Genomic DNA, 24,870 nt, shown 5'->3' with positions numbered 1-24,870 from the left:
CGCTCTTAAATCTTACTGCTACACAGAGTCATCAATACAACACTGCACAGATGATTCACATGACCCAGGGCACAATGTTCTCGTTTATTCTGTTTATAACAAGGATTGTGAAAATAGAAAAGAAACATTTCAATAGTGATTGGGAATTTGTTTCAAGGGGGTTGCCGTGTATTCGTACATGAAGACTACGTGCAGGATTTGGGATGAATCATGTTTACAGCCGCCTTTGCATCTGACAACACAAATATTTAAGTGAGTTGTTATTGTCACTCTCCTGATTAAACTGACAATTAGTTTTCTAACAAACCATTAAACATTTATCAGCCAACTGAAATACAACAGCCATTATGCACAGCAGTTTATCTTCCACTGAACAGGTTGGAACTATATTTTTTGAATTTATAATTAGTACTTTTCAGTAATTGAGAAAGTATGGTAAATAAACCCATGCAGCAAAACCTTATGCGGAGCTGTAATTATAAATTCTGCTACAGGAAAATTAACAACCGATTATTGTAGAAAACTTCCAATCTCATTCATCTAGTTAGTCAGACTGACCTTTTGTCTTCCAGTTATTCTTACCCTGAAATGCTAAAGTTGCATCCCATACTGACACCCAGTTGCAATAAAGAGCATGAAAGTCCCAACTGTATGGGCAGATAATTGTTCATCAGTGTCATGAGCAAACTACTTCATGCAGGATGACTGACTTCAAAACACGAATCCCCATCTGGTGAGACCTAATGAGCGATGGAGAGGTTGGAAGGTAATGAAGCAAGTCCCTTTTTGGCAGATGTATCTCGACAGCTGCATCTTGGGATGCTAGCAGCACTCCTGCTGCCTCCTATTAATATATTCTTGAAGACACCACGACGAAGCTGGTGGAAAACAGAGGAGCCTTTTCTTTTCAATGGATTGCATTTTATATCGCGCCTCTTACATCTACTCCAGTTAGTAAGTTTCGATTTCAAAAGACTGTGTTTTTTCCAAATGCTTTAGCCCATGCTGTAGCCCACATGCTGCAGGCTGAATCCCTGCAGCAAATCAAACAGACCTAACAAGAGTGTCAAGGTGTTTGGTTTTATTTTGTTCCCCTAAGGCAAGAGGGAAGAAACAAGGTTTTGGGTCACCGCTCACCACGTGCTTCTTGTGGCATACACATACTGCACCGGGCCTCAAGTGGGCTCCACAAAGCTCTATTCTTGCTACATCCTGTTCAGAAACTTTTCATTCTCCCAGGGAAAAAATTCCTGATGCTGCCACCTAATGGCACAAGTCCCCCTGAGGTAGGCTGCTCTTAAACATCAGTGCATCTCTGCACACCCCAGCTCTCAAAAGGGTGGAGTAAGAGCTGCTGCTGGACTGAGAGGCCATCTGAAACTACAAACAGGAAAGGCAGAAGTGTGTCTTCCAGCTGCTACCTCACCAAAAACTGTCCTGTTGCCCACTGAAAGAGCCTACGCTACGCTATCAGGACCAGGATATTATTGTTAATCTTTTCAGCATTAAATAAGATACCAAAAATTGAGAATTACTTTCTCTTCCGTTAGGAAATTAAATGGCCACAATCAATTTCTGTGTTCTTGGCCTAATTATTGCAGCACACTTAGGAAGAAGAGAATCCCAACAAATGGATGAAGCGGTCAACACAAACACTTCTGTTTGTTACATACTGAATATCCAATGAATTCCAAGTTCCTAGCTTGATCCTTTAAACTCATAGAGGGGCTAAAGCGGGATCTAAGACAGAGGCAATCTAAGCTGCCTCCTCCTCTTCCTGTCAGCATTTGCAGCTCTGCATCCTAGGAGTAGTTCTTCGAGGACCCTACTTTTTGTGTCCATTCACACAGCATCCTACGGACTTGCAGTTATCTGCTTCTCTAAGAAATTTGAAAATAGTTTTATGGATTTTCTAAAGGAGATTATTCATAATTTTTTTTTTTTTTTTTTTTTTTTTTTTTTTTTAAAAAGAGCTGTTTTGTTCTTCTCTGCAATCCAAGAAGCACGGAATTATCAAAATAAATGTTAGCCTTCTAAGCTTTAGTGGTGGTGACAGATTAGAAAGTAAATTTTTAAACTAAAGTCTCTCAACAAGCTGTTCTGCAGAAATACATCGACATGAAACATTTCTTTAGCCTTTTGCAGGTACTTAAATTCTGAAAGTATCTGAGCATTTGTGTAATTAACTTACAGATTTACACAGATAAATGATAACTGATAGGTTGCAACATAGTCAATGAAATAAATAGATCAAGAAAAAACACATCAAGTTCATGGAATTTCTTTTGTACAGTTTAGTTTCTTTTCATCTGTGTAAGATGTAATCAGAAAGATTAAAAAAATTAGTTATCATCCTCTCCATGGACAATTCTTTTTTTTTTTTAATATTCACTCATATAGACATATCAGAATGTTTTTGATAATTACTTGATTAACAACCAATAAAGCAGGGAGCAGAAAGAGGTCCAAGGTGTGCTTGCACTTTTCCAGCCTAGAACACAAGCATAGAAATGTAACTCAGGAGCCCTGGCAGAATCCAACTGACTCCAGAAGAGTAAGCAAAGAACCTCCCAACAGCTAAAGGTCCGGTTTTCCAAGAGGAAAACTCACTCTTCACCTAACGGTGTGCAGATGGCCGGAGACATCTCACTCTGCAGCATGGAGCAGCGTTAGGTGTACGTTCCTCAAAAGCCCCCTTGCTGCTCCGAGCACAGCTATCAGGAAGAGAAAACACCAGTCACTGCCTTCACTCAGGCAAGAGCAGCACTTGACAATAAAGTCTTAAATCTCCCGTTCATGCAAATCTGTAAAATGAATTGTGCCAGAGCACTGACATCCCAAGCCAGGTAGTATCGTACAAGAAAAAAAAATCCTTCGTAAGACGAATGCCTCCTAATAGCCACTAAGTGACAGAACAAAAAGAATTGAAAAACTTTTATAGATTTTATATCTGCCAATATCTTTTCGACCAAAGGGAGAAAACTCACATTTCTAATGTATGACCTCGCTTTTTTTGGTAACTGTCTGCAAGATAAAAGGGTGGCTCAGCTGAAGCAGATCTGGTGCTGTACCGCATTTCTTTTCTGACACCATCCTTTACTCAGACAATCGTTTGCCTGTGCATCTGTCAAGGGAATTCCAATGAGAACATTCAGTTCCTTTATTTTATTCCCGCACCTTCATAACAATCCGTATGAATCACAGCGCACATTACACTGCAGTGCTGCACCTTGGACTCAATTTTTTTTCACTTTCTTTTCATGGTGAGTCTGCAAGGAATTATTCTTCAAGCCCTATCTCACAAATTAATACCTACCAGAGACTTGCTTTGTTTCTCTTTCTTTGACTCTTCAGACTTCAACGTTCTATACCTGCTTTTGAAGTGTTACACGAGAAGTGTCACTGATCACATTAAAAGTCAACATATCCAATTTATTTCTGATGCAGGGTCCATTATATCCACCGCCATGTGAATGCATTTGAGCCCCTTCCTTACTCTCTGTGGCCGTTTTGAGTTCTACAAGACAGTATAATCATGAACTCAAAAAACCTCACAGGTTTTATAGCCCTTTACAACTTCCTTGCTGATCTCCATCTGTTCCAAAGATAAGGAATACTCTTTTCTTTCAAGCACTTTGCTTTATCAGCATAATTTTTTTTTTCCCTAAGCAGATTTTATCTTGGATTTCTTGAGAGACGTGGTTTGGTTTTCTGTTTTTTGTTTTGTTTTTGTTTTATAACAGAAAGGGGAGAGGAATGGTTCCTACCCCAAGGCTTACCTGCATTATCTCCCTTTTTCCCAAGTGAAGCATCTGGTCAATAAAAAATAAACTAACACACCCCCTTCCCCCACAAACTTAAGCTATGTTGGCATCCTCAACGTCACAGCTCCTGTGGTGACAGTTGCTGATGACAGCCTCTTCTATGGCAGCTTCATTGCCTGCAGCCCTTGTGGCAAACCAAAAGAGGCTCGGGTGCTCCAGCCCAGCTGGATTGATCAGATCAGCTGTAGCACCGTGCCAGTGCAGTTATTGCAATCCCAGAACGGCTGCAATCCTCTGGCCCTGTGGAACACAAACTGGCAGCCTGCAGATTACTTTCGAGCTGCACCGTATTTCTCTTAGCTGGACTACCAGGCCAGGCAGCACAAGAGCACAAGTGGTTCTGCACACACCAGCTCCATCCAGCTGGGCCAGGCCAGGCCAGGCTCAGTAAGCACAGCTGGACCTGCACTGGCTCCACATAGAGTCACCTGGATGTGTCTGCATCTCTCTGCCCGCTGCCTGTGAGATGGGGCTTAGCCTGAAGCTGGCGAGATGCCTGCAGCTCCAGCAGGACTGGTGCATGCCGAAGACAGCCCACTGTTCTGCTGGGCTGTCCTGTAGAGCACGCCTGTCTCGTGAGATTGCCCTTCCGACAGAAGGAAACAGGACTAGGACTGGTAGGAAACAGCCCTTCTACAGAAGATGCACAGGTTCTGCACTATCCATGGCCTCCATGCTCAGCTATTGTGTCTTTTAAGATATTCCTTGGGAGATGATCTGAAAAAAATGACAAACCTGAACTATTACAGAACAAAGACAAGAACATATTCCATAGGCAAGTGGTTTCAAAAAAGACGACTACCATGTTAGCTGTTCTATTTTACGCCAGCCACACATAAACAGACCTACTCAGTTCTCCTCCCACAATTAGAAAAAGGTGCTCCTACACCAAAACGTACATTACAAACCTGAACTTCAAAGCATGCTAAAGAAGGCAGGTAGCATTTTTCCTGCCTCACTGCTGCCCAAAATAAGATTAAATAGTTTGTTCAGCACTGCAAAAAAGGTAAGTGGCAGAGAAAGGACTTTTTTTCTGATGCAGAATGAAATGCCCCATCCACTGAACCACGCCACGTGCATCAGCTTGCTTCATTTCAGATGCACTTGACCACTCAACAGTTTCAGGTTTGTCATCTCCTTAGAAGGCAGAGAGAAACAGAAATGAAGAAAAAAGAAGAAACCAAACAAGTGAGGAATAAAGCAGGCAGCAGCAGCAAATCAGAGCTAACAGTGCTCTGAGAAGAAGGGTTAAGTGAAGAAAGAAAACGAAGAATACCGGATGAATGTTAAGGAACCAGTTCCGCTGCGGCAGCTCTAGCTATACGCAGAGTACGTTATCCTGGCCAAAGCTCAGGGCTTGTGCTGTTAGCTTGCTCTCAGATCCTGAAAGAACAATGTATTCCTCAGAGATTAAGAGAAAACCCACCTCAGCTAACATTCCAGTGTCAGCTGTTCACAAAGGCCGCCCACCTGTGCTGTCCTGATAAAGAGCACCAGCATTTCCTACCATCCCAACACTTCTGTATCAGCGCAGAAGGCTGGCAAGCAAGTGCTCCTGGAAGCGCTCGTTCAAGCATACATAAGTGCATCAGTAGAGCAGAGGCTCCTTCTTTCTCTGCCCGAATAGATGAATTTGGGAATTATCTGTGAAGATAACAGGAATACTTGATCAGCTCTAAATCTGCCAAGTGTTCTCACCATGGTGACTGTCTAAATTTATTCCAAGTTTCAGTACTATCTTAATCCTTCAAGTAGCACCTAATTTAATATCCTGATTCATTACCTGAAACAAGCAGGAGAAGAAGCAAGAGTTTTTGAAGAAACACGACTCACAGGCAGTAGCTATAAATTACAGTCTCAATAGATTTTCCATGCCCAGGTCTCATAATTTAATTTTTAAAAAAGAATAATGAGCATCTTGAAATCCAAATAAGTCAAGACAGACACTGCAGAGGCTGTGAACATTTTGGTGGTCACTGAAAAAAACAAGCCAACCAACCAAAGAAACAAACAAGAACAACCCAAAATGAGAAAGAAAATTCTACACCCTGCAACTTTGCTCCAACTCATCATTCGCATTAAAAATACTGCCTGAGTGAAACTCTATTAACCTTAATCTACTGGGTCTGTTGGTTTGGGTTCTCTTTAGAGGTTTCGCCTTCGTGAGAAATTTTGAAATATTTCAGTTTTGGTCCAGCTCAGAACATACGCACGAATTTCAGTTTTATATTAAGACTTCTGTTCCAGATCAACAGACACTAAAGGAAAAAGCCCAACCCAAAGGTGGTAAGTAGAATTTGAAGGACATATCAGCAGAAAAGAGAGAGGAATATACCATCCATAGAATGAAGATCATTTCAGGTATTTTTTAATGGGGCTTGTCTACTCTACTGTAGGCTCACGTTCAAACTACTTTGCATTGTCATTAATTTCAAGTGAAGATAAAACCAAAGGCTCTTGACCAGGGTTTTGTGAAACATAATTCAGAAATACCATTATATAGACATACTCTAATCTCAAGAATTAAACAACCAGTAAGTTCATCCAAAATATGTTCATCAACAGCAAGATAACTTAATTAATAGGAGTTAATCTAATTCTTGGATGTTTAAGGTTAGCAAGTCCACTAGTAAGGTAGAGTTTGAAATCAGAACTGACTCAGCTACAGAATCATTTTCAAATGGATCATCACAAAAAGTCACGAACTACTTGTAGCTTTCAGTAGCAGATAAGCAATGCACTGACAAAATAGCAGAAAATTACCAGAATCTTCTGAAATGGAAACACAACATTTATCCCAGCCGACTCTTCCAGGCATACTTCCCTGCATTTGGAGCAATATTTTGTTCTCTCTCTAACTCCTAGGAAAGTGTTTATTCTCTACCAGCTGGCACATATGGCACTACATAACACACTTGCCTCAGCTCATGAAAACAAGAGTTTCATTGTAGATGCTTTGCCAAAGGGTGTAAAGCCTGGACTTCAGAGCAATTAAACACATCACTTGGCTCTGACAACGGGAAAATGACATGTGTTCAACACACGAGCTCTTCATGCCAACTGCTTCACTCACAGGCATCTCCTGCCAGAAAGGCTAAAAGGCTTAAGAAGATGGAACAAAACAGAGATAAATGCTGTATTCAAAACTGAGAACCTTGGCTAAACCAAAGGACTTTTGCAAGCTGGACAGCTTCTTGGTCGTTCCTGCCAGTCTCATTTCAGAGAGGGCGGCCGCAGAAATGACACTGCTGGGAAGTTTCAAACAGGTTTGAAGTCTTGAGCTCACAATCACCCTGCAAAGGAGCATTTGCCTTTTGGCGGCAACCCAGAGAGAAAAATCCACTGGCTGTCCCAACATTTTTGATACTGTCAAAGAGAAGGGGCAAATTTTCAATCTTGTGACTTAGAAAAGCAAGACAATTATCAGCAGGGAGAGAAACTGCTTCCCTGCTAATGGAAAAGCAGAACACAAATGTCGCTCTGGAGGCAGCAGCAGGAGGGTAGCCAAAAGGTTCCCGGGAAGCAGACAGCTCACTCGACCTCTCAAGCAACAGGAATCAGAGAAGACTGCTAGACAGATTTTCTCACCAGCAGAATTCAAACTGCAAATAGCAACTGTTTTCTAACTCCTGTTTTATCCTCTTTTATCTCCATTCACCTCTGGAGTACGTCCTGGTGTTTCAAATGTACATCTTGCACGCAGTGTGTGCTCGGTATACGCAAGAGCATCCTAGCATTAGGAGCTGTTATTCCATCATTGACCGCTGTGGGTAGAACTGCAATGTTTATATAATGTGCTGGGAAGAGAACTAGCTTGGATAAGAAAAGCCTCACAAAGATGTTTTTGTAGTTCTAGTACGTGCAAGGAAGACACGAGAATACGGGATTTTACGCTGGGATTGCCATCATACACATCATCAGAAGGTGGCATTACCACATACTGGAAAAAGGAAGACCTAGAGCAATTCTCAGGTCTGAATAAGCACTTGCAAATAATGAAATAGACAGCCTGGGTCTGGAGGGTTTGGTTTTGTTGTGCTTTGGGGTTTTGTTTTGTTTTTTAAGATTAGAGAATTAGACTAATTGCTTTATTTTGCTTGCAGACATGATACAGCTGAAATAGGGAAATCGCTTGGTTGGCAACAGAAGCATAGAACTCCTGAGTTTCTTTAATATAACTAGGAACACTGAAAACAGATTTGGAAACTTCTTGGATTTATATTGTACTGACACTGCCCCACTTCCCCCACCTCCCAAAAAAAAACCCCCGAACCCCAAAAAGAATTAGAGTGGCTGCAAGTTTTTCACAACATAAATCTTAATTACTTTTGCTTAAGCTCAAAAGTGGCCACGACTTCCCTTACGCAGATGGAAAGGAGCACAAAATGCAGAAGGGAACTTTATTAAGGGAGGTAAACAAGTGCTGACCTTGCCAGGGAGGTAGGTGGTGGCTGCAGGCAGCTCTCTGATTCACAGCTCAGCAGGATCCATCCCTGAATTTAAGCACTCACACCAGATCAAAATGGGCATGTACAAGGTCAGAGAGCTTCAGATCCATCCCTGTCTGATCCTTTTCCTACATATCCAGCAAAGACACAGAAGACACATTTGGATGGATGCATCCTTCCTGTGCAGGAACCCTGCCCACCAGCAGACAGCTTTAAATCACTGCAAACAGGAATGAGACATTTTCTCAGGAAAATGCTTTAAAAGAATTAGTTTCTCATTTTTATTTGCACAAGTCTTTTTTGAAAAACTTTGTGAGCAAGTTACTTGGTGAAAGATGACTATAAAAGGAGACTGCATGGGATTCATGACTGTCTACGGGAAGGTCCATAATGGAACTCATGTCACCATTGACATTTTACATGTCTCTATTCATTTAACATACAGGAAGAAAGCCAAGGACAGAAAATTAAATAAAAAAGGAATAGCCGAACTCCTTCCTTCATTGTACTTAAGAGGAGCTGAAAAATATGGAGTCATTTACAGTGAAACAGCACAAAAAGCCAACAGATGCTAATGCGTCTCCATAGATTTTAAAACATTGCATTTTCTATGGTCTGTATTGGTGTCTCTTCTGAAGCCTCCTGCTAGCAGTAAAGGCAGACGACTTCGTATTTTGAAGCAGCACTAGAGGTCTGAGCCTGCTGCGTCGAACAGCTTCTCAGATTGCTAGGAATGGCAGCAGCTTTAGTAGTTCCCAAACCAAATCTAAACCTATATTTCAAGTGGTATTTCAGTTGCCACTGAGCTGCTGCGCAGACTGGGTGGACAGAACAGCAATGCTTCATCTCCTTGATTATCTCCTCGATAGTCTTTAAGCCGTTCGGCGGAGCATAGCTGCACGTCTTCAACCTACGGGCAAAACTGAGTACATAAATAAGAGTAAAGCACTGCTCAAAAACCAGCTGCTTGGAAAATAGGTTCCTAAAACACTCAGTGACCTGAGTGTCAATAGGTGAGACTAACCATTTAAACCCTCAGCTATAAGGTTATGTTCTCCTTCAGCAAGAACACTGTCTCCCGGAGAATCGCAGGTTCTTACACGGGGGACAAGCTACCCTCCTGCATTCACCAGGTCCTATCATCACCTGCTAGTCGAAAGCATTTTTCCCTTCATGAATTTGGGATTGGTGGCCAAGACTAGCACATTTGTGAACAACTGGAACAAGTAATTTTTTTTAAAAGAGCCACTAGCGTAAAAGCCAGCCTACAGGCATTTATTGTTCATCTCCCTATATACTGTGCCAGGAGACAGAAGGAAGGGCTCTTCTCTGGGAATAACAGAGCAAAACAACAATTTATCTTCCTAATGCCTGCCCCAATCCCCTTGTATGTGCACAACTATCCTCAACCCAAATTTTTTGTTCCAAACTGCTTTGGTGACTCATCCGGACAGTGGGATGGAATCACTGAAGGTCACAGATTTCTCTGGGGATTTGATTCCACATAAAGAGGGAGAATGCAGAAATTCCTAAGCATATCATCCACGATACTGGGTGTTAATGGGTGCAGACCACGCAATTCAGCCCCATGAAGGGAGCCAGGCACGCATCTTGAAAGCAGCACGGCTGTGTTTTTAAGAGGTGTATAAGCTAATAATCTCGGCTGTGCCCATCCTTACTTGGAGCTAATTCAAGGATCTCTGCTGTGCTCCTCTGCTGAGCTGCAGCATTTGCCTGATTAACATTTTTCAGTATGAGCTAGTGGAGAGTGATTACCTATCTCTGTTTCTTCAGGCAGCAAGGCTACCTCTGCTACCAGGACATCTGTACGCTTTTAAGGGACATTGCATCTCCAGCAGAGAATCGAGGCACTCTGTTCATCAAAGAACACTGTTACATCATGGCCCCAAGGCCCCACGTGCCCATCCATGTTCAGACTCAAGCTGTCCCAATGTAATTTGGATTCAGACTTTTGTTAGTTTTACTTTGAGAGGGGAAGAAAAAGACAAAAAAAGTAAGGAAGAGGTATGATTGTTAACCACTGCTTAGCCCCATTTCTGAAACACCAGAGATGAATACTGGCCACAACTTCCTGGCACCTGGCAGGTGGAAAACTTCAAGCCATTTTTGGTGAGTTACTGTCCCACAGGATCCATTCAACTCATCCAACACATGCAGTTAGGACTCCTGTCATTTCCCACTCCTTTTCAGCTTTCCTCCTCAATTTCAGCTTATTTGCTATATCTACTCAAGTTTTTCAGCTCCTCAGCCTGGTGTCAGGACAAGAATTAAAAGAGGCACAGTATGTTCTACCTCAGAGCACTGAGTGCTCTGTGATTATCTACTCTCTCCAAACAGAGGAAACCCAGCAGAGTCTCAAGGATCCTTTGTTTAAAAAAAAAAAAAAAAAAAAAAAAAAAAAAAAAAAAAATGCAGAAAGAAAAAAATAATCACAGAGAATTGGAAAATGGGAATATTATCCTTAAAGCTCAGAGGGAAAACAGAACCAAACTACTCATCCAGATGGTTCCTGAGGCTCTGACTGAAACTAAAAGAATAAACAGAAAAAAATAAGGAAAAAAGCATTTTAAAAAATTTACATCTCCAAACATACTATATTTATTACATTCTATTTTTCATATATTAGCACCAGCAAATTAAACTCATGACAAGAAAACAGCAGAAACCCCTGGTTTACAGAATTTACCTTGTTTTAATTATGGCAATAAATTCTAGTACTAATAGTTATTAGGAAAGGGGAAAAAAAATTAAAGAGAGCACTACAGCCTAGAAGCACTTTGAAATTAAAAGGAAACATGGTCTTTATTTGGTGGAGAGAGTTAGGAATAGAACATAGCATTAATGAACAAGCCTGTTTTCCGTTAGACAGCACAATGTTTTTGCTGCAAACACAAATTAAAGTATTTGTTTCTAGTGCAGAAATCTATCCTATCAATCTGCCCTCAGAGGCTCCGTTTTCTCGCTCCTCAGGGTGCCTGGCTGTTGGAAAAGAAAAAAACCCGTTGATTTAAAACTCACTTCTGCAAGACCGTTAATTGTGGGAGTGGATCTTACTCACAAGTCATCCCCGTGAAGCTAATGGAAATGCTTGTGCGCATAAGAAGTAGAGCTGGCTGGGAATTTATTTTTTTCTTTCTTTATTTCTTTTCCCCTGGAAACAATTTTTTACACAGATACTCCAGCTTTTGAGGAAATACATGAGTTTTCCCACTGAACTTTCAGTAAGTTATCTTTTTACTGGCCAGGCTGGAGGAGAGCAGAACGTGAGTTAGGAACTTGACGCTGGAGGGAAGGGATGCCACCCAGTCCCACCTGAGGCCCATGCGAACTTCATGAAATTCAGCAAGGTCAAGTGCAAGGTCCTGCACCTGGGCCAGAGCAATCCCAAGCCCAAATGCAGGCTAGAGAATGTACTGAGAGCAGCCCTGCGGAGAAGGATGGGGGGTGTTGGTTAACAAGAGGCTCAGCATGACCTGGCAATGTACACGTGCAGCCCAGAAAGCCAACCGCATGCTGGGCTTCACCGAAAGAAGCGTGACCAGCAGGTGGAGGGCGGTGATTGTCCCCCTTTATGCTGTAGGCACAGGCCAGTGTTACACAGCGATAAACAATCCTGTTCAGGAAGAAACACAACTGCATCGGCAAGGTGTTGGGTCAACGGTAAGTGCAATCAGTCTCCTGACAGGAGGAACAGGGTCTTTTTTGGCCATCATATACTTGTGCTTGATACAGATGAGGTTTCCTACCACTGTCTGCTATAGAGAAAGGATTGATCTAATCAAGACGAGGGCCTGGGAGAGAGGCATTCGAGTCACCTCACGCAGGACAGACTTGCTGCAGGACTTGGCCAGTGGCAAAGGCTGTCTGTGCTTAAGATTCCCATTTCCAGAAAGTGTAAAAGCAGCTTTTTAATTTCATCCAGGGATTTCGTGCAGACAAATACAGCACTTACAAGTGCCAAGTAAGAATGAAAAACAGTCTGAACAACAGCCTCAAGAATATGAGCATGATATTTATTCTCTTAAAGCAAGGCTATTAAATCGGCCAAGCAGCCGCATATCATGAAACTATTCTTCTACCCAAGGCTGTAAGCAAGATCATGCCCCCAAAGGTGACTGGTCAAGCACACATTCTCTGTAAGCTCCCAATCTCTGTTTGCAGTTTGTTGAATATTACCGATAATAGAATCAAGGCATTTATGCCTCAAAACGTGGTATTTTCAACAGCTAACCACATAATCACCTACCTGTCAAACTTTACCACCATGCACCCAGAAAAAACAAGGTAAGAGGAACGGGATTTCTCTCCCCTAATCTTACAGCAGAGACATTTAAATCTGAGCTAGTCACCCAAGGCTTCCTTCGGAGTCCCTGTTGTGATTACTCTGCTTCTAGCATGCGATTCATCTCATCCCAAAGCAGACAACTAAAAATAGGTGAGAACTGCAGACTGGGAGGGTTTTTACTTCTGGCCACTGCAGCAGGAGACCAGCACGAGAAGCTTGCCTAAAAAAGTCTGCACAGTGTCCCACCCTACGTGGACTTGCAAAGACTTGCTCAGAAATTTCATAAGCAACAAAATACACCAAATACACAAGATATCTACAGAATAAACCTGACTGGTTTACAAAAAAACCAACACATCTATTTTGCCTGTGAACACTGGGATTTAAGCAAGCCTTTGAGCCTTAAACAGCTCCCAGAAGCCTTGATAAGTTTTCCTAATTTAACTTCAGTGCTCAATAACATGTTTTCAGTAGAGGCATCTTGGGAAGACGTACTTAATGAGCAAACAGATTCACAAGAAATACCTTCTTATTAGTGGTTACTTTATAAACAGTTACTTCTAAAATTAAAGACATGAGTAAAATTACATTTAAACCGTTGCCATTAATACACCAAAGAGGAGCTGAAAATGAAGAGGAAAAATATTGTATGTTTTTGCGGCTTTTTCACATAGCACTAATGGAAGAAATAAAACAGAATTTTAGTTACAGAGCAGCGGTACAGATCTGTTTGTTGGTTTTACGGTCTTTTAAGTGAGGAAAAAAAAAGTCTTTTTAATCCATTTTAGCATAGAACAAAGAAAGGGAATGGATCCCATTGGTTTTTTTATCCTTGTTAAATGTCCAACTTCTTCTCTTTTTATTGTCAAACTTGTTCGTATGTCCAAGAGGTTTTAAGAACTTGTGAGTTTCTCAGAAAAAGCAATGCAGCTTCCCCAAGGGATGAGCTGCATTATAAAAAGGCCATTATCACTTCCTTCCAATAGCTGGATTAAACCAGCTGAATTTTATCTCAAGGAGAAGCCCAGGCTGTATCAGTAAGGGGATGGCCTGACATGTTCCTGAAACCCTGGGCAGAGGAGCCACCAAGCATCTGGAGACCATTTGTAGTGCATCCCAGGTGCACTCTGTGCTGGTTCCTGTACAGGATGGAGGTGCCCAGGTGCTGGCAGTGGGTTGGCCTCTGTGAGGACAGGCTGGGACTGTCCCATGCCAGGCACGGCCAGCTCCAGTGGACCCGCTGCAAGGCACAGCTGAGCCCACCAGCAGTGCTGGACTCCCCTGCAGCCCCCAGAGGACCCATACTGGCACTGATGGATATTCCCACAGGACTGCGGGCCGTGGAGAGCCCAGGCTGGAGCAGAAGGGGTGTGGGAAGGAAGGGGTGGCAGGGAGGACCTGTTATGGACTGAGCCCAAGCCCCAATTCCCTACTCCCTGCTGCACCACTTGAGGTGTGGAGGGGCTGGAGGAGTCTGCAGTCAAAGAGTGGAGCCTGTGATAGGGGCAGGAGAGGTCTTGTTTTAATGTCTGTCCTTTTATTTTCCACTACTCCAATTGGTAAGTACATTTTTATTTTGATTTATGATAAATTAAGCTAATTTTCCCTATGTTGAATGTTTAGCCTGTGACGGTAAAAGGTAAGCACTCTCCCTGTCTCTACCTTTACCCAGAAGCATTCTTGTGCCTGTTCTTCCTATTTTCTCCCCTTGTTCTGCTGAGAGAGGAGAGTTAAAGTGGCTGGGTGGGTGTTTGCCTGCTAGCCAGGGCTAACCCAGCACATTTCTGTACTGCTGGCTAAGCAGGAGTTGGTTCAACACAGAAATTTCAGTCCATTAATCAAATTTTGACCATCACCGTTCAGTAATTTAGGATTTGGTTCTTTCAGTCTTCAGTAACAGGAGTATTACTCACCAGGTACAGACTGGTAAGATAACACATACGATACTTTAAACAAGTCCTGAGGAAGAGAGGTAAGACAGCAGCTCTGTGCTAACTCCAAAACTGCACCCAGGTCTCAGTTTCAGTTAGAAGTAATCTTGGAGATGCTTCACGTCAAGCAAAGATCACCAAAGCTTGAGAACACAGCACTCACACATCATTTTTCTGTGGCGAATTAGAAGGGGCAATAGACACCAATTGGGGCATTTTCTCCCTTATTGTCCTCCACCTAAGGAGAGCAGTCAGCGAGGTGGATTTAGCTGTCTTGGCAAAGCCGTAACAGAGTATTTTATTCCTGAACGTTTTGCTTCTATCTGCTTTAAAAAAAAAGTGACAGAAAAACCTTTCTTCATAAGAAGACTCATGTTTTGGTGGTGTCTAGCCACATGAGGATGCAACAAAGGATTTAGACATCGATATCTTTTGAAAGAACCCAGTGATCTGGTCCAGTATTTCACAAGAGTTTAGTCTCAGAAGCATGCACACACTCATACGCCGCACGCCTCATGCGTTTGTTGAGCTCTAACTTCTTTCTCCTCTTGACAGAGCTGTTTAATAAATCAAAAAGGGTAACAGGCAGAATCACCACACAAGATAAATGAACTGGGAAATGGACAATGGTGTTTATGTTCATACTTTACATTCAATTTGCAAATTCGTTCAGAACTCCAGCCTCAGAGCCAGCTACGGTCTGTTTGAGTGAGTTAGATAAAAGATTTTTATTATTTCTGTTGAACAACCTCTCAGCTTGCCTGTAAATAAAATTATTTGTTTTGCTAAAAACTGTTGAATTCTCGCTAGGTAATGAACCATTTGTGGCACAATATGTCCACACTGATAAAAAGAGATGCCTGAACAGGAAACTTTATCTGGATTGGTAGAACAGCAGCATCAGTGCTGGCACTTTTCAAGTTTGCAATTATGGAAAAGAATCTGTCTAGAAAAAACAAATCTCAAACTTAATAAAATGGAAGAGGAGGAAGAAAACAAAATTAAAACACACACCTCCGCTCTCCTTCAGACTATTTCAAATATTCAAAATGCACTTTTGTTACCAAGAAATGTGCAATATTCCTAAGCATATACAGTACAATAGCAAATAAATAGGTTTTCTGACAGTTTTTTCAGGCAAGCAGATGAACTGACCTAAGAATAGATGCAGTAAATCGTGCCGGATGTTAAAACACCAACTAAACATAATTTGTCATGAAACAACTTGGCAAGTTTTGAACTCAGAGGGCAGCAAAACTCAAACCTGCAGAAGACACTGCCGAGGATTCCTCAAAAACACCGTTGCTGTGGAAGCAACACACAACTCGAAGCTCACTGGCTGGCTAACGGTGAAAGTTCTTTGTCATTTCCATTTTACTTGAGACGGGACAGCACAAATGCCTTTGAGTAGCTCCCACAATCCCTCCTTATTTCCCCAGCCAAGCCACAGAGGAGGCACAGAGTCAGGTATTCTGCTTCCTCTGCAGTGCGGCTGCAATACGAGCCTGGAAAATCTCCTTTGAAATTCTCTTGGGGGATGGAAAAAACAAAAGTCAATATTTTCAAACAAAGTTTCAATTGGGGGAAATACGCGTTTATGCCTGTCCCTCCAGCAGTAAATTTAAAAATTGGTTCCACTTTTCAGTTCTCACATCTGAGGAAAAATATCCTCGCCTAACTGGTAGGGAGGTCTCCTCAGCCTGCTGTCGTCTTTCCACCCGACACAGAAGGGAAAGGCACGTTGACTGTGACCCTCATCTTTGCAGAAACATTCCTGGTTTCTCGGGAATTCCTAGACCCTGAAACTGCTCCCTTAACTTTTGCCCCCGCACCCATGAGCTGCAGCAGTGGGAGTACATCAGGCCCTCGTCCACAAGAAGCCATGTATTTTCACACCAGGTCTTCTGCCTGCAGATCGTCCGTCCCTTTCTTGAGCCCTAGTGATTGTTCCACGCCCTTTTTTTTTTTCCTAATCAAAGGCCATGTCATAAATGAAACCTTGTCAACTCTTGAGAAACTATTCTCTAAAGAAATTTTACGGAGAAAAAGCCTTACTATACAGCCACCTAAAATAGAAGCAGTCACGGGACCTAAGGAGGTCTTTGCTACCCATACAATCTATACTTTATGTTACATGTAACACTTTATCACAAAGGAGATCCGTGTGCCTCAGCTCAGCTGTAATCATAAATCTGTAAAAAAGGACTCGGTCAGGTCGTGAAGATGCTGCACTAGCTATAAATGATTGCAAATCTACGTACGTGCCCGTCTCCAGCTCTCAGCAGAGATAGACTGCGTCACATCTCTCATATACCTCTAACCATCTTATTCACAACATTTGACTTTTCCTCCAGAGACAGACTGAAGAATGCTCAAAACTCTGCAAACTGAAGACACCCAAAACTCGGAAGCGGGCTGTAAACACAGAAGTGGGGAAGCTCCTTCGTTTACTGAGAACTCGTTGTTGCAGAGCATCTACTCACAAACCTAAACAGCAGGCTTAAAGCGAACTCTCAGATCTCTCTTCATTCCTCAAACAGCACACAAAGAAAATTTCAGATACTCCGCATAAAAACAGAATCCGTTTTCCATATTCCTTTCCTGACAGAGCAACACAAAACCTACCCCTACTCCAAAAGCTGTAGCTCTGAATGATCAAAAGCAGCCAATTGCCAACAGCCCTAAAGCGGCTTCGCTAAATCCACTCCTCAGTGACCAAAAGCTTGCCCTAAAGTTCAGTCCCCCGTATCAACCGCACAGGAGAGCCCTGAATACTTATCTAGGAAAAACATATTGCATGGTGCACATTCCTGTCTCATGCTCTTTTTAAAGGAATGCAAATACAGCTGCAATCCTGCCCTAGAGACCCACTAATTTGCATTTTTTCCTCATAGAATCATTTTGACTTATCAGCATGGCTGTAAGTTATCTACAACATGAGGTGATGTGGTGAACTGTTCCTCAAAATGGCTTTTAGAAACTGGCAGAACCCTTGATTTAGCCTGTTAGAAAGTACCTAGTATGCCAACCACAACCAACAATTAAAAGCAAAATTCTGGATCTGGGGTGAAAACTATTTTTCCTCCATTCAGCAGAGGAACGCATTCAGCATACGCTTTTTCCCAGGTCACAAATAGAGTATACCCGCCAAAGCAAAGCTTTTAAACAAATGCTTTATGTATGTTAATATGACTTCAAGGATTTACCTATAAAATGTTAATGTTCACGTTATACTTCAAGGTCAAATTTGAGTTTTTTCTGTATAAGAGACTTTTTATATCTCTCTCCTCATTCGTATTTTTCACACAAGACCTTATAGGCTGACTTCAAAAAGAATTAGTACTCCAGCGCATTAGCCAGTCTTGTGGCTTTTGCAGCCCATGATTGAAATTTTAACACTGGTCTCACTTGGAAAGTAAATCCCTTAGTTTTCCACCCTGTCAGAACCAAAGGTACTCGCAATCAGAAGTGGAATGCAGTGCGCCCTTCAGACAAAATATACAGGACCTGATGTCTAGTTAAGACCACTCTTAAGAGGCACACAAATTAAGGATGAACACCGTCAAGACACAAACATCTCTTTTGTGCACGCCTCACTTAAAATTAAGATTTAGGAGCCTGTGAAGCAGTGCCTGTAAAAGCAAGCACAACTTGCTGTTTAAGACAGAGGATAAAATACAGACACAGAAAACAGTCTTGACTTATCTCTTCTCTTCCTCTTTATTTCTACCTGCATGTGGCAGCAGCCTTTAACCTGTTCAAGCTCCATTTCTGTAGGGAATGACATTTGGATTGTGCTGGTAATTAGCCCGGGGAGGCAAAGACTAACGACCCCAATTACTGCTGCAGGCACAGCTGGAAAGTCGGAAAAGCTGAAGTTCATCAGAGCCTGTGTGTGTGGGGTGGAGGGTGTTAAAATATGAACAGAACAGCTTTCCCTGAGCTAAGACATCTAAATAGGGTTGCAGGGTCCTTACTATGTATCGTAAATTGAAGCTCTTCTTTGGGAGAAAGTTTGGGGGTGTTTTTGAGCATCCTAAACAAAGAGGTTTTTTAAGCAATCCAAATGTCCATGACGGGCTGATGACAAGAAGAATTTCTGAGAGACATCAGCACAAAAGCCGACTTGGTGTCTACAGCTGACCTGTTTTACTCCAGTTTGTGGTACGATACAACCCTAGTTTTATAAAGATAGTCGTAACAAGCAGTGGCTGTTGCAGAATGAGATGTTTATGATTCTCGTGCCATGCCATAGCACAGAGAACTGCAGCCCTGGTATGAGAGGAGAGGCCTGGGAAGCGAGGGCGCAGGAGGTTGTGTCTGTGAATACTGTCATGGGACAGTAAGAGACGGGCCAGCGACTGGTACTGGAGACCCCACCGTCGTGCACAGCTCTCTGTAACTGTCAGTTAAAAAACAAAACCAAACCAACCAAACAAAAAAAGACCTAGAGCTGGACAGAACTGATCTTTGGGGTAACAAAAAAATAGCATTTAATATATGCATTTGAGTAAATCTGGACATATCCTGGAGCAATGAAGAAAAAGAACAAGATAGGAGCATTAGCAAACATATAAATGGTGGATCCCATGGGGACTGTGCGAGAGAAAAACTAGCAACACGGACATCGCACTGCTCCCAGTGACGGACTCCAGATACTGGTGACGTGCAGTAACAACCCTCTACAAACCAAACACCGAAGACAAGCCACGGCCCTTTGGACCAAATAGAGCGTGGGAAGGATGAGCATAACCCCAGGAAAAGGGGTAGAAGTGCCTGTGACAATTTTAATAGTATTATTACTATTATTATGACATTTCTATATCACTATTCTGACCACACTATTCTTTGTTTTCCTGTTCAATTAGATACAGGCTAATGATGATGCTCAAATGAGACTATCAAGAGTTCTATTATACCTACAATAAATTCTTGGCTTTACAGATAGACCACATTCTGACTCGCTGCAAAGAGATGCAGGAACACAGAGGGCAAGGGCTGTCTAGCAGGAAAGGACTGGCATCAGCTATTCAAGGCTGGCACTGTTTGCCTCTTGTAACTTCATACTTGGAAGTATCACAAGAGTTATACATGCAGAAATCATTCACAAAGCTCTCTACTAAAGAGCAAGACAGGATTCCTTTTCCTCTGAGAATATGACCCTGAGCAATCTGCTCATCGTATCATAATAAAAATCTAGGTATAATGTTATGTAAGCTGTTATGGGACTACAGTATAAAATACACAATTTTACACAACATTATCTATTCATATTCGTCAAACACTTAGGAGCTTCCCTCCCTGAAATGCAGTGCAGCTGCACGTTTTGCGTCTGTTTCTGCAGAACTGCTGAGCGTTGCACGCAGAGCAGAGAGGCGCCAGCCCTGCCCGGTCCAGGAGCGCACCAAGTACACGTTCTCCTCAGGCTCAAGCCACACCAACAACATTTGTGCTGCACAAGAGATGCTCTTTGTTTTGCAGGGGAAAGATCACCCCAAGCGCGGAGCTCTGCATGTCCTAGCTGCAGGTGTGAGGATCACATGGGGAGCACATAACTCCATTTTAAACCTCTGCTGGGACAGCTGTTTGGGTTGTGGGCTCTTTCATGGTCCCCAGGTTAGGGTAGGGCACAGATGCAGAGACTGCACCATCCTCCTAGATGTACTTTTCATTTTGCTGTCAGAAGACTAGTATTGCTTTGAAGCACCACACTAGTTCCGTTGTCTACAATGAGACCCTTTGAATGTGAGAAGTGTGCACAGATCATGTACAAGTATAAGGAACATCAGGGCCTTTGTCTTTCAGAGTAAGAGGAGTTGAAGATATACCTCTGTAACTTTTTGGGAATATTTCCTCTTTACACTTGGTGAAATGGTAATAACCCATTGCAAGACGTAGAAAAAAAATTACAAATAGACAGCTCCCTTTTCCTTTTGGGGCCAGAATTTCTTTAAGTATTTATACACTCTGACTCACTGAACTGGAAGTATTTTCTGGGAATAACGCATGTTTAGTTTTGTAGTTACATGCATGTTCAGTCTGATCAATTCTGCTGATCATGACCACTGAGATGGCCAAAGCTATCAGCAAATTAAACACATGCTACCCAGCCCTGTCCCAGCTCTGCATTAACATCTCCAGGAGCAAAGGCACTGCACTCCAGCAAAACAGCTGGAATAAATATTGTACACATGCCAGATCAAGAAAAGAGGGGAAAAAAAGTCATATTTGATTTAGCTTTTTCCTCTGCACAGAATTGGGTTGAATTCACATAGTGATCTAAGGATAAAGACACTTAGTAATTTGATTGTGTTCTTTTCTCCCCAGTTGCATTCCAGCAATACTTGAACAGTGCCCCGGGGTACCTGTCGCTCTCCGACTTCCATTACAGTTGAAGGCCATCAGCTGGGTTTGCATGTCGAGAAGGAATTCTCGGTGGGTTCCGCAATCTCTCTGCGCTGTTGCTGTGCAGCAAAGCAGTATCTATTGATCGCTGACTGGAACTGTGGGGGGTCAACAACCACTGCTGAAGGGAGCTCTCCTGCGCCTCGGTGGAGCCGCGCATTTATGTTGCTCTACAGGAGCAGGTGGAGGGGAGGGTACTCGGGAGTATGAGACAAGGAAAGGCTCTGCCCCCGAGAAGCACTTTTATGAAGGAAGAAACTTTAGAGTGATTAAGTGTAGGAAAATAGAACCACATTATCCGTTACACAGTACCCATCTGGCACGGGGCGGCGGGGGGGAGTCCAGGAAAATTGAAACTTACACAAGATTAAATATCTACACCGAAAAGTCAGAGATGATAATGAACTGTTGCTGGGCGCTCTCAGTACATCCTGCACCTGATGTTTCAAATACAAATTCCACACAACAGTCAAAAATTACCGTGCTAATTGGAGGCAGGAGAAGAGCAGGTGATTGCACCATTTTTAAACAGTGCTACACAGACTTAGACCCTTGGGGTTTTTTGAGAGAAAGCAGAGGGCATGCAATTCACCCCAGAAATCTGGCAATAATGAGGAATAACACATGTTGCTTTGTACGACAGGAGGTAATACATGACTGTCAAGCCGGCCTCGCTGCCCAAAGCCTTGGTATCACAGTGATGAGATTTCCCAAAGATCCTCGTTTCAACCTTGGCTACTACAACAGAGCGCAAATGGCCACTGGCAGATACCCCGAATGCAGCCTGTGAAACCTCACTGTCCAGCGTGTCAGACAGATAACAAATCTGATTTCTATCTTCCTGCCTTTCACTCTAGAAAGAAACAGTTTTTAAACTATATACGCTACGAACCATGCCAAACGCGCTGCTGGCAGAAACAGGACCAGGAAGGCTGTTCTCCACTTCCCTCGGCCAACTCACACGCAGCTCTGTGTCTCTACCCAGTGCCTCAAGCTCACAAGGATCTCACAGGAATCTCCCACAGCAGCACTTCTATTTATGTTGTTGTCTTCCAATACTGTTATTATCTCTTAACAACTTCAGCTCACTCTCAAGATCTTCTATGTATTCTACCTCCTTCTGAAGCTCTTTAAAAATCTCACTTCTCTGTGCTTTGGGGTTTGGACAGCATCCTGGGAGTGTTGGGGTTTGTTGTTAGTTTTTAAATCTTATTGTTTATCTTATTCAAACCTCTCTTGCCCAGCTAAATCAAAAGAAAGCAACCAAATAACCCCGGAAACATTTTTTCTTATTGTCATTGTTAACACTTCATTCATTCTTTCAGGTTATTTGGTTTCTTTCTAGCACCCAGGATGCATGCTGGCTCACCCACGGTCTCCAAACTATCCCACGAGAATCTGCAACGAGGAAAGGAAGGCTCCAAAATCATCATCTTTGCCATTACCACATAAAAACTTGCGCACTGCGACCAGCAACAATGAATTTTAACATGTAGTTAATCACATTTTTTTAGTCTTTATTTGGAAACTTCTTTGAGCAGCATAAACTAAGTCTAGTCCCTTCATTAAGAATTTCAAGTTGTATCAATAGACACAATGGTTTCACATTCTCACATATTAATACCCAATAGAATTTTATTTATTGTAATTAGGGATCATTTCTAGACTAGTATTTGTAATTTTTTTGCCCACCTTTTGGTCAACTAAGGGAATTGATGGGTTATATAAGTGTAAGCCTTTTGGATGGTGTGAAAAAAAATCACTAGATTTCTCACACTGGCAGTAGAAGAGCTACACAGAGACAAATCAAAACCCAGACTTCGCAAAGTGCTCTTTGAGAAAGGGTTCTGTACGGATACTGAGCCAAGGTGCCCATTTAGCACCCTAATGAGCAAAAAGAAAGAGTATTTGAAAAATCAAGTTTTTATCCATCAGGTAATCTGCATAATATGCATTTTTAGGTCTCTGCAACATACCGTATGGACTAATGCTGCTAATCCTACTTGAGACCACAAATGTAGTAAGACAATTTAAATAAGCCAGGAGATAAGCCACGCTTTTCTGTGTGATATTGAATTTCATGAATAAAAAGGAACAAGAATTACCATTAGCAGCGTTTATAAAGGTAGCAGAAATACTGCTAAGGAAGACAAAGCAACCGGAATCACACAAAGTGCATGCCACAAACTGTATTAATGTCTTGAGAGAAGCAAAAATTGTATTTAAAGTGGATAAACACAGTGCACCTTGCTCTTCTGCAGTTTAAATTGCAGTGCAGTTCAAAATCAGTCAGATAATTTAAAATAAAAAAGAATAATAGAGTCTGCTTCCATATCACCGGCTACGTGCAAAGCAAATTTTGATGAAGTAAGCTAATTATTCTTGCTATGATTTAATTTGATAGCATGCTGCCTCCAACTAATTATCACAAAGGTTGGACAGATGTAGTTCCACAGGAATTACGCCGGTACCAGCCGCTAACATTCAAATACCACGGAGGAAACAGCAAGTGGAACACTTCATTCCTGCACAGGGCTTCTTGTTGACATGGAGCTTTTGCTCTGCAGTACCCAGGCTCCCATCTATCAATATTCAGAAACTGGGTAACAGCCTGATACACAAAGATTTCTCCCCAAACCACCCCCCAAAAAAATCTATGCAAATCATTCTAAGAACTTTTACTGCATTTATATATTCCATGAACCCGCCTTCACCGCTACCCAGTAACAAAGTCAGTATTAAGAGAAGTACTGATAAAGGAATTTATTAAACAGTGAACTCATCACAATGCAACATTGATACCCACAAACCGAGCAGTTTGTAGTTCTATAGACCATTACCAGCCAGCATGGTAACTGACAATTTCTGAATTTAATTCTCTGAATTAACATCCTTTTAAGTAATTTCCAGTGAACTACATAAAAATGAAAATAAATTGCACTTTTCCCTATTCTGCACAATGAAATCTGTTCTCAGTTTAGTTTTGTGGAACAAAAGAGCGAGATTGTAAAAATGCAATATATTGTCCTACAAATGTAGTTAAATCAAAGCTTTGCTTAAATATTTTCCTCTCTCCACTCTCTCCTGAGACTCCTCTCCTCTCCATCTCTCCTTGCATGTTTTACACGAGACTTTCCTGGCTGCATAACGCAAAAGGAGATGTGTCATTAAATTCTTTTCAAAGTGACACTGTTGAGCGTGTTGGAAGTATTTTTTGTGCTCTTGGTGAATGACAGGCTGCGCGTCCCAGGCATGAGCTGCTGTTCATTGGTGTTACAACCGCAGCAAATCCAATGACTGTTTTACAGGGCTCTTCAAAAGCAGCAGTAAGCAGCCAGCTTTCACTGACGAAAAGATGAATCCTACGAATCTTCAGCTTTACTATTTATATTTTTATTTTTCTTAAGAAAACACTTTGTCAGCCAAGGAAAGGAAGAACGAAAAATAGATTTCTAAGAGTCATGTAGAACTTTACAAGAAACTTTTATAAACAGAGAGAAATGGAGAGGGGGAAATTGTTTGCTGGAAACTGTGCTGGAAAAATCCTCTACTTTCACTTGGTGCTTTGCTTCATGACTTGGGGAGGCTTTTAGGAAACTTTAACACAGGCTCAGGAGCACCTGAGATCTAGAAAGAGTCACTTTACTCGCAGGAAGTATACCTGAAGTTCCCTTAAATATATTCACATATATACACTTTAAATTTGACTTGTGGTTACTATTTCCGGCAGCTCGTCTATAAACCTGGTTACTAATTCACGCTGTGCGTTCGCTGCGTTACCAGTAGCTCAGCTTCCTCTAACGGTTTGCTGTACGGCTAGATTTCCAGGAACGGAAATGTAACCAAGTAGATAAAAGCACGGCAAGCATAGACGGGGAAAGGCTAGCGCAGGAGTCCCTTAGGTCTTGTTCATGCAGAAACGCTCTAGAGAAGTTTGTCCTTACAGTTAAGGATTA

This window comes from Buceros rhinoceros, unplaced genomic scaffold, assembly GCF_000710305.1.
Source record: "Buceros rhinoceros silvestris isolate BGI_N320 unplaced genomic scaffold, ASM71030v1 scaffold11377, whole genome shotgun sequence".
In the NCBI taxonomy this organism is placed as follows: Eukaryota; Metazoa; Chordata; class Aves; order Bucerotiformes; family Bucerotidae; genus Buceros; species Buceros rhinoceros.
The sequence above is the reverse complement of the archived record's forward strand: the minus strand, read 5'-3'. Positions refer to the sequence as shown.